A 10,000-nucleotide genomic window follows, 5' to 3' on the forward strand; every position below is an offset into this window, starting at 1 on the left:
ATGCGGCAAGGCACGCGCCGGGCCGCTAACGCCACGGCTCCCCCCCGCTCGAGCCGCTCGGGGCTGGGGGAACGAGGACGACACCTCACACGCGACGGGAAGCGAAGTGGAAAGGAAGACCGCCCTTGCCCTGCCGGCCGGGGGCCCTTTCCGACGCGACCCGAAAGGCCTCATCGATCAACAAGGACAGAAGGAAAGGAAGCCAGCGGAGGCCCCACGGCCTCGCTCTTCTGGGACAGACACAGCCACGCGCACCCGCCACCGCCCTCGGGAGCAGCCAGCAGGCACGGGGCTCGGCGTGCGGGCAACACGCCGGAGGAGCAAACGGGGCGCCCTCCAGAGATGGGGGGGGGGGGCAAGCTGCACCGGGCCGCACCGGCTCACAGGGCACCTCTGCCTCCCCGAAATGTGGGCTTGCATTTTCCCTCAAGCTGCACCGAGTTACATCTCCATCACGGGGCGCCCCTCTGGAGCCAGGAGGAAGCCGTGCTGGGGCACCGGCTTGCCCTCCTCCCCCCATGCCGGGCTCCATAGCATACGAGTGGCCAGTCACCGCCGCTGGCTTTTCCCTTAGATGCCGTGCCCCCGCGGGCTGCGGCTTTGGCCATGGGGGGGAACCCCCGTGAAGAGGGTCCAGTGCTGGGAACTCTCTCTGCCCCTTACCGGGCTCTCTCTCGCCGTGCCTGGACGGGCTTGCTTTCCATTCTTGGTGGGACCGACGCCGGCACCACGTCTCCCCGGCTTTCTCTGCCCCCGTGCCCCACCGGGCAAACTTCGCTTCGGGGGTTCCACACTTCGGCAGTGGCCGGCGCCAGCCACTCGTCAACTTTTTTTCTTTTCCCCGCTTTCGTTGCTGAGCCCGGGCTGGGCTCCGGCTCACGGACGAGCGAAACCCATCCAACACCGCTGAGGGTGCGCCAGCGGCCGCTCCAAACCGCCGCGCCTTTGTTCGGCCCCGCGGGTCCCCTCTCTGACCCGGGCGAAAGCCACCGAGAAGCCAGACGGACCCCTGCCCAGCCGCCTGGCGGGTGGCTTGGAGCAGCCGCTCGGCAGCGCTGCCCTGGGAGTGCTCGGCGTCACTCGTTCCCTCATATACGGAACTGGAGGGCCGTCAGCTCCCCGAGCGCACAACCAGCCGACCTCCGCCCAGCGGCAGGTCGCAGAAATCACGCCGGCTTGTACGATGACGTAGGCGGAGGCAGAGCGCAACAGCGACCCCTTGGCGACAAGCGCGATCTCCGCGGAGAGCACGTCTACTCGCCGAGGGAGAGCACGTCTACTCGCCGAGGGAGAGCACGTCTACTCGCCGAGGGAGAGCACGTCTACTCGCCGAGGGAGAGCACGTCTACTCGCCCAGGGAGAGCACGTCTACTCGCCCAGGGAGAGCACGTCTACTCGCCGAGGGAGAGCACGTCTACTCGCCGAGGGAGAGCACGTCTACTCGCCCAGGGAGAGCACGTCTACTCGCCGAGGGAGAGCACGTCTACTCGCCGAGGGAGAGCACGTCTACTCGCCCAGGGAGAGCACGTCTACTCGCCCAGGGAGAGCACGTCTACTCGCCCAGGGAGAGCACGTCTACTCGCCCAGGGAGAGCACGTCTACTCGCCCAGGGAGAGCACGTCTACTCGCCCAGGGAGAGCACGTCTACTCGCCCAGGGAGAGCACGTCTACCTCCCGCCTGAGGGAGAGCACGGGGGGGGGGGGGACAAAGACAGGCGGCAGCAGCTTCGGTGAACGTCACCCGGGAGGCGACCGGGGCTGTCCCGGGGCAGTCCCGGGAAGCCGGCGTCCGACACAGGGAACCGTCAGCTGCCGGACCGGGGCGAATCCCCGCGGCCACGGCAGGGGTGGGGGCTCGAAGACAGCCGGCAGCCGCTTCGGTGAACGTCACCCGGGAGGAGACTGGGGCCCTCCCGGGACCGTCCCGGGAAGACGACGTTCGGCACGAGATCCCGGCCGCGGCCGGACCGGCTCGAAGCCTCGCGGTCCCGGCAGCAGCCGGAGCCGCTCGCCGTTCGGGCTCCCGGCACCCTACAGATCCGGCGACTCGTTCGCGGGCGGCGGGGGGAGGCAGTGGAGGGGGTGCGGGCAGAAGCGGCCGCGGAGGCGGAGGGGGGGGGGGGGGCTCGAAGACAGCCGGCAGCCGCTTCGGTGAACGTCACCCAGGAGGCGATCGGGGCCGTCCCGGGGCCGTCCCGGGATGCCGGCTTCCGGCACGGGGTCCCGGCCGCGGCCGGACCGGCTCGTATCCCCGCGGCTCCGGCAGGGGGGGGGGGGCTCGAAGACTGGCGGCAGCCGCTCCGCTGAACGTCACCCGGCCGGCGACCGGGGCCGTCCCGGGGCCGTCCCGGGATGCCGGCTTCCGGCACGGGGTCCCGGCCGCGGCCGGACCGGCTCGAATCCCCGCGGTCCCGGCAGCAGCCGGAGCCGCTCGCCGTTCGGGCTCCCGGCACCCTACGGATCCGCCGACTCGTTCGCCGGCGGCGGGGGGAGGCAGTGGAGGGGGTGCGGGCAGAAGCGGCAGCGGAGGCGGAGGGGGGGGGGGCTCGAAGACAGCCGGCAGCCGCTTCGGTGAACGTCACCCGGCCGGCGACCGGGGCCGTCCCGGGGCTGTCCGGGGATGCCGGCTTCCGGCACGGGGTCCCGGCCGCGGCCGGACCGGCTCGAATCCCCGCGGTCCCGACAGCAGCCGGAGCCGCTCGCCGTTCGGGCTCCCGGCACCCTACAGATCCGGCGACTCGTTCGCGGGCGGCGGGGGGAGGCAGTGGAGGGGGTGCGGGCAGAAGCGGCCGCGGAGGCGGAGGGGGGGGGGGGGGGCTCGAAGACAGCCGGCAGCCGCTTCGGTGAACGTCACCCAGGAGGCGATCGGGGCCGTCCCGGGGCCGTCCCGGGATGCCGGCTTCCGGCACGGGGTCCCGGCCGCGGCCGGACCGGCTCGTATCCCCGCGGCTCCGGCAGGGGGGGGGGGGGCTCGAAGACAGCCGGCAGCCGCTTCGGAGAACGTCACCCGGCCGGCGACCGCGGCCGTTCCGGGGCCGTCCCGGGAAGCCTGCGACAGGCACGGGGTCCCGGCCTCGGCCGGACCCGCACTGGGTGCCGCCGCCTCGGGCTCTCGGGACGGTATGGATCCGCCGACTCGTTCGCCGGCGGCGGGGGGAGGCAGTGGAGGGGGTGCGGGGAGAAGCGGCAGCGGAGGCGGAGGGGGGGGGGGGCTCGAAGACAGCCGGCAGCCGCTTCGGTGAACGTCACCCGGGAGGAGACTGGGGCCCTCCCGGGACCGTCCCGGGAAGACGACGTTCGGCACGAGATCCCGGCCGCGGCCGGACCGGCTCGAAGCCTCGCGGTCCCGGCAGCAGCCGGAGCCGCTCGCCGCCTCGGGCTCCCGGCCCCCTACAGATCCGGCGACTCGTTCGCGGGCGGCGGGGGGAGGCAGTGGAGGGGGTGCGGGGAGAAGCGGCAGCGGAGGCGGAGGGGGGGGGGGCTCGAAGACAGCCGGCAGCCGCTTCGGTGAACGTCACCCAGGAGGCGATCGGGGCCGTCCCGGGGCCGTCCCGGGATGCCGGCTTCCGGCACGGGGGTCCCGGCCGCGGCCGGACCGGCTCGTATCCCCGCGGCTCCGGCGGGGGGGGGGGGGGGCTCGAAGACAGCCGGCAGCCGCTTCGGAGAACGTCACCCGGCCGGCGACCGCGGCCGTTCCGGGGCCGTCCCGGGAAGCCTGCGACAGGCACGGGGTCCCGGCCTCGGCCGGACCCGCACTGGGTGCCGCCGCCTCGGGCTCTCGGGACGGTATGGATCCGCCGACTCGTTCGCCGGCGGCGGGGGGAGGCAGTGGAGGGGGTGCGGGGAGAAGCGGCAGCGGAGGCGGAGGGGGGGGGGGGCTCGAAGACAGCCGGCAGCCGCTTCGGTGAACGTCACCCGGCCGGCGACCGGGGCCGTCCCGGGGCTGTCCGGGGATGCCGGCTTCCGGCACGGGGTCCCGGCCGCGGCCGGACCGGCTCGAATCCCCGCGGTCCCGACAGCAGCCGGAGCCGCTCGCCGTTCGGGCTCCCGGCACCCTACAGATCCGGCGACTCGTTCGCGGGCGGCGGGGGGAGGCAGTGGAGGGGGTGCGGGCAGAAGCGGCCGCGGAGGCGGAGGTGGGGGGGGGGGCTCGAAGACAGCCGTCAGCCGCTTCGGTGAACGTCACCCGGGAGGCGACCGGGACCGGCCCGGGAAGCCATCGTCCGGCCCCGGATCCCGGCCGCGGCCGGACCGGCTCGAATCCCCGCGGCCCCGGCACGGGGGAGGCCCAAAGACTGGCGGCAGCCGCTCCGCTGAACGTCACCCGGCCGGCGACCGGGGCCGTCCCGGGGCCGTCCCGGGATGCCGGCTTCCGGCACGGGGGTCCCGGCCGCGGCCGGACCGGCTCGAATCCCCGCGGTCCCGGCAGCAGCCGGAGCCGCTCGCCGTTCGGGCTCCCGGCACCCTACGGATCCGCCGACTCGTTCGCCGGCGGCGGGGGGAGGCAGTGGAGGGGGTGCGGGCAGAAGCGGCAGCGGAGGCGGAGGGGGGGGGGGGCTCGAAGACAGCCGGCAGCCGCTTCGGTGAACGTCACCCGGCCGGCGACCGGGGCCGTCCCGGGGCTGTCCGGGGATGCCGGCTTCCGGCACGGGGTCCCGGCCGCGGCCGGAGCGGCTCGAATCCCCGCGGTCCCGGCAGCAGCCGGAGCCGCTCGCCGTTCGGGCTCCCGGCACCCTACAGATCCGGCGACTCGTTCGCCGGCGGCGGGGGGAGGCAGTGGAGGGGGTGCGGGGAGAAGCGGCAGCGGAGGCGGAGGGGGGGGGGGGGCTCGAAGACAGCCGGCAGCCGCTTCGGTGAACGTCACCCGGGAGGCGACCGGGACCGGCCCGGGAAGCCATCGTCCGGCCCGGGATCCCGGCCGCGGCCGGACCGGCTCGAAGCCCCGCGGCCCCGGCACGGGGGAGGCCCAAAGACTGGCGGCAGCCGCTTCGCTGAACGTCACCCGGCCGGCGACCGGGGCCGTCCCGGGGCCGTCCCGGGATGCCGGCTTCCGGCACGGGGTCCCGGCCGCGGCCGGACCGGCTCGAATCCCCGCGGTCCCGGCAGCAGCCGGAGCCGCTCGCCGTTCGGGCTCCCGGCACCCTACGGATCCGCCGACTCTTTCGCCGGCGGCGGGGGGAGGCAGTGGAGGGGGTGCGGGCAGAAGCGGCAGCGGAGGCGGAGGGGGGGGGGCTCGAAGACAGCCGTCAGCCGCTTCGGTGAACGTCACCCGGCCGGCGACCGGGGCCGTCCCGGGGCCGTCCGGGGATGCCGGCTTTCCGGCACGGGGGTCCCGGCCGCGCCGGACCGGCTCGAATCCCCGCGGTCCCGGCAGCAGCCGGAGCCGCTCGCCGTTCGGGCTCCCGGCACCCTACGGATCCGCCGACTCGTTCGCGGGCGGCGGGGGGAGGCAGTGGAGGGGGTGCGGGCAGAAGCGGCCGCGGAGGCGGAGGGGGGGGGGGGGCTCGAAGACAGCCGTCAGCCGCTTCGGTGAACGTCACCCGGGAGGCGACCGGGACCGGCCCGGGAAGCCATCGTCCGGCCCCGGATCCCGGCCGCGGCCGGACCGGCTCGAATCCCCGCGGCCCCGGCACGGGGGAGGCCCAAAGACTGGCGGCAGCCGCTTCGCTGAACGTCACCCGGCCGGCGACCGGGGCCGTCCCGGGGCCGTCCCGGGATGCCGGCTTCCGGCACGGGGTCCCGGCCGCGGCCGGACCGGCTCGAATCCCCGCGGTCCCGGCAGCAGCCGGAGCCGCTCGCCGTTCGGGCTCCCGGCACCCTACGGATCCGGCGACTCGTTCGCCGGCGGCGGGGGGAGGCAGTGGAGGCGGTGCGGGGAGAAGCGGCAGCGGAGGCGGAGGGGGGGGGGCTCGAAGACAGCCGGCAGCCGCTTCGGTGAACGTCACCCGGCCGGCGACCGGGGCCGTCCCGGGGCCGTCCGGGGATGCCGGCTTCCGGCACGGGGTCCCGGCCGCGGCCAGGAGCGGCTCGAATCCCCGCGGTCCCGGCAGCAGCCGGAGCCGCTCGCCGTTCGGGCTCCCGGCACCCTACAGATCCGGCGACTCGTTCGCCGGCGGCGGGGGGAGGCAGTGGAGGGGGTGCGGGGAGAAGCGGCAGCGGAGGCGGAGGGGGGGGGGGGGCTCGAAGACAGCCGGCAGCCGCTTCGGTGAACGTCACCCGGGAGGCGACCGGGACCGGCCCGGGAAGCCATCGTCCGGCCCGGGATCCCGGCCGCGGCCGGACCGGCTCGAAGCCCCGCGGCCCCGGCACGGGGGAGGCCCAAAGACTGGCGGCAGCCGCTTCGCTGAACGTCACCCGGCCGGCGACCGGGGCCGTCCCGGGGCCGTCCCGGGATGCCGGCTTCCGGCACGGGGTCCCGGCCCGGCCGGACCGGCTCGAATCCCCGCGGTCCCGGCAGCAGCCGGAGCCGCTCGCCGTTCGGGCTCCCGGCACCCTACGGATCCGCCGACTCGTTCGCGGGCGGCGGGGGGAGGCAGTGGAGGGGGTGCGGGCAGAAGCGGCCGCGGAGGCGGAGGGGGGGGGGGGGGCTCGAAGACAGCCGTCAGCCGCTTCGGTGAACGTCACCCGGGAGGCGACCGGGACCGGCCCGGGAAGCCATCGTCCGGCCCCGGATCCCGGCCGCGGCCGGACCGGCTCGAATCCCCGCGGCCCCGGCACGGGGGAGGCCCAAAGACTGGCGGCAGCCGCTTCGCTGAACGTCACCCGGCCGGCGACCGGGGCCGTCCCGGGGCCGTCCCGGGATGCCGGCTTCCGGCACGGGGTCCCGGCCGCGGCCGGACCGGCTCGAATCCCCCGCGGTCCCGGCAGCAGCCGGAGCCGCTCGCCGTTCGGGCTCCCGGCACCCTACGGATCCGGCGACTCGTTCGCCGGCGGCGGGGGAGGCAGTGGAGGCGGTGCGGGGAGAAGCGGCAGCGGAGGCGGAGGGGGGGGCGGGGGGACGATAGTGGCGGGGGGCGGGGGGTGCTCGAAGGCAGCCGGCAGCCGGTTCGGTGAACATTCGCCGGGGCGGGGGGGCGACCTGTCCGTGCCCGGGGCAGCCCCGGGAAGCCGGCAGCCAGCACGGGGTCCCGGCAGCACCTGTTCCCTGCCCTGGGACTTGCCGTGCCCGGCGGCCGGTTGCCGGGTGGGGGGGAGCGATGAGAGGCGGGGCGCAGCGGCCGGGGCAGCGGCCGGGCCGCAGCGGGGGGCTGGGCGGGTGGGGTAGGCGTCGAGCGGCAAGCCCTCGGCTGCAGCGAATGTTCGGCGGTGCGGGGCGGGGGGGGACGGGACGACACGTTGGGGGCGCCGAGTCCGAGCCACCCCCGGCCCCAGGGGCGGCCGGAGGGGGAGGCCGGTGCCTGGCCCTGGGAGCTGCTGGGCGCCGGATGGCCGAGGGTGCGTCAGAAGCCGCCCGAGCGGGTCGAGCAGGTCCTCCAGAAAGGCCTAGGGTGGCTTCGAGGGCCCCGGGAGCAGTCGAGGGAGGCCTCCAGGCAGGTCTGGAGTGGATGGGAGGCCTTCCAAAGCAGACAAGGGAGGCTGCCAGCGGGGCCTAGGCTGGCACTGCAGCCTGTAAATGGTTGGGGGGGGGGGCCTCTGGTGCGGCCTGGAGTCTCTGGGTGGCGTCCAGAGAGGTGCAAAAGATCCTCTGGTGCGGCCTGTGGTGGCGGAGAAGCCTGCAGAGCGTGCGGGGGAGGCTTCTGGTGCGGCCTGGGGTGGGTCGGAAGCCTGCAGAGCGTGCGGGGGAGGCTTCTGTTGGGGCCTGGGGTGGGTCAGAAGCCTACAGAGCGTGCGGGGGAGGCTTCTGGTGCGGCCTGGGGTGGGTCGGAAGCCTGCAGAGCGTGCGGGAGAGGCTTCTGTTGGGGCCTGGGGTGGCTGAGAAGCCTGCAGAGCGTGCGGGAGAGGCTTCTGCTGCGGCCTGGGGTGGCTGAGAAGCCTGCAGAGCGTGCGGGAGAGGCTTCTGCTGCGGCCTGGGGTGGCTGAGAAGCCTGCAGAGCGTGCGGGAGAGGCTTCTGGTGCGGCCTGGGGTGGCTGAGAAGCCTGCAGAGCGTGCGGGAGAGGCTTCTGCTGCGGCCTGGGGTGGCTGAGAAGCCTGCAGAGCGTGCGGGAGAGGCTTCTGCTGCGGCCTGGGGTGGCTGAGAAGCCTGCAGAGCGTGCGGGAGAGGCTTCTGCTGCGGCCTGGGGTGGCTGAGAAGCCTGCAGGGCGTGCGGGAGAGGCTTCTGCTGCGGCCTGGGGTGGGGTGGGAAGCCTGCAGAGCGTGCGGGGGAGGCTTCTGGTGCGGCCTGGGGTGGCTGAGAAGCCTGCAGAGCGTGCGGGGGAGGCTTCTGGTGCGGCCTGGGGTGGCTGAGAAGCCTGCAGAGCGTGCGGGAGAGGCTTCTGGTGCGGCCTGGGGTGGCCTGAGAAGCCTGCAGAGCGTGCGGGGGAGGCTTCTGGTGCGGCCTGGGGTGGCTGAGAAGCCTGCAGAGCGTGCGGGAGAGGCTTCTGCTGCGGCCTGGGGTGGCTGAGAAGCCTGCAGAGCGTGCGGGGGAGGCTTCTGGTGCGGCCTGGGGTGGCTGAGAAGCCTGCAGAGCGTGCGGGAGAGGCTTCTGGTGCGGCCTGGGGTGGCTGAGAAGCCTGCAGAGCGTGCGGGAGAGGCTTCTGCTGCGGCCTGGGGTGGCTGAGAAGCCTGCAGAGCGTGCGGGGGAGGCTTCTGGTGCGGCCTGGGGTGGGTCGGAAGCCTGCAGAGCATGCGGGGGAGGCTTCTGCTGCGGCCTGGGGTGGCTGAGAAGCCTGCAGAGCGTGCGGGGGAGGCTTCTGGTGCGGCCTGGGGTGGCTGAGAAGCCTGCAGAGCGTGCGGGAGAGGCTTCTGGTGCGGCCTGGGGTGGCTGAGAAGCCTGCAGTGCGTGCGGGGGAGGCTTCTGCTGCGGCCTGGGGTGGCTGAGAAGCCTGCAGAGCGTGCGGGAGAGGCTTCTGCTGCGGCCTGGTGCTGGGTCGGAAGCCTGCAGAGCGTGCGGGAGAGGCTTCTGCTGCGGCCAGGGGTGGGTCGGAAGCCTGCAGAGCTTGCGGGGGAGGCTTCTGGTGCGGCCTGGGGTGGGTCGGAAGCCTGCAGAGCATGCGGGGGAGGCTTCTGCTGCGGCCTGGGGTCTCTGGGTGGCCTCTAGAGAGGTGCAAAAGACCCTCTGGGTTGGGCTGGGGTGGCTCTTGGACCCCTGCCACACAGTGGAGAGAGGCCTCCGGCCCGCCACCTGTGTCCCTGTGTGCCTGAGTGCCTGTGTCCCTGTGTCCCTGTGTCCCTGTGTCCCTGAGTGCCTGAGTGCCTGTGTCCCTGTGTCCCTGTGTCCCTGTGTCCCTGAGTGCCTGAGTGCCTGTGTCCCTGTGTCCCTGTGTCCCTGAGTGCCTGAGTGCCTGAGTGCCTGTGTCCCTGTGTCCTTGTGTCCCTGTGTCCCTGTGTGCCTGAGTGCCTGTGTCCCTGTGTCCCTGTCTGTGTACCTGTGTGCGAGTGTCCGGCACGCCACCCAGCGGCGGCGGGCAAGCAGGTAGGCGGGTGGGCGGGCCGGCGAGGGCCAGTGTGAGTTTGGGGGGTGGGAGGGGAGGCGGCAGCTGGAAGCGTCAGAGGAGGGGGCGTGGCTCCGGCTGGCCCCGGGAGCAGGTTCCCGGGACCGGGACCGGCTGGACCCGGCGGGTGGTTGATCCCGGGGCGGGGGGCAGAGGCGGCGGGAAGCGGCAGCTGCGTGTGCGGCGGGGGGGGTGGAGGGCGAACCGCGGCGGGAAGCGGATGCTTCAGAGCAGGTTACGGGGGCGGGGACGGACGACACCACCTGTCCCCGCCCCGGGACGGGCTGGACCCGGCGCCCTGGACCCGGCGCCGTGTACCCGCCGCCGCCCCCGCCGCCGCCCCCCTCCGCCACCCCGGGACCCCGACGTTTTTTGGCGCCCGCGCCTTTTTTTGCTCCCCGCCTGCCCGCGCTGCCCCGGGCCCTCCCC

This window comes from Melanerpes formicivorus, unplaced genomic scaffold (assembly GCF_026170545.1).
Source record: "Melanerpes formicivorus ecotype bairdi unplaced genomic scaffold, bMelFor1.0.p_v2 SCAF_648, whole genome shotgun sequence".
Classification (NCBI taxonomy): Eukaryota; Metazoa; Chordata; class Aves; order Piciformes; family Picidae; genus Melanerpes; species Melanerpes formicivorus.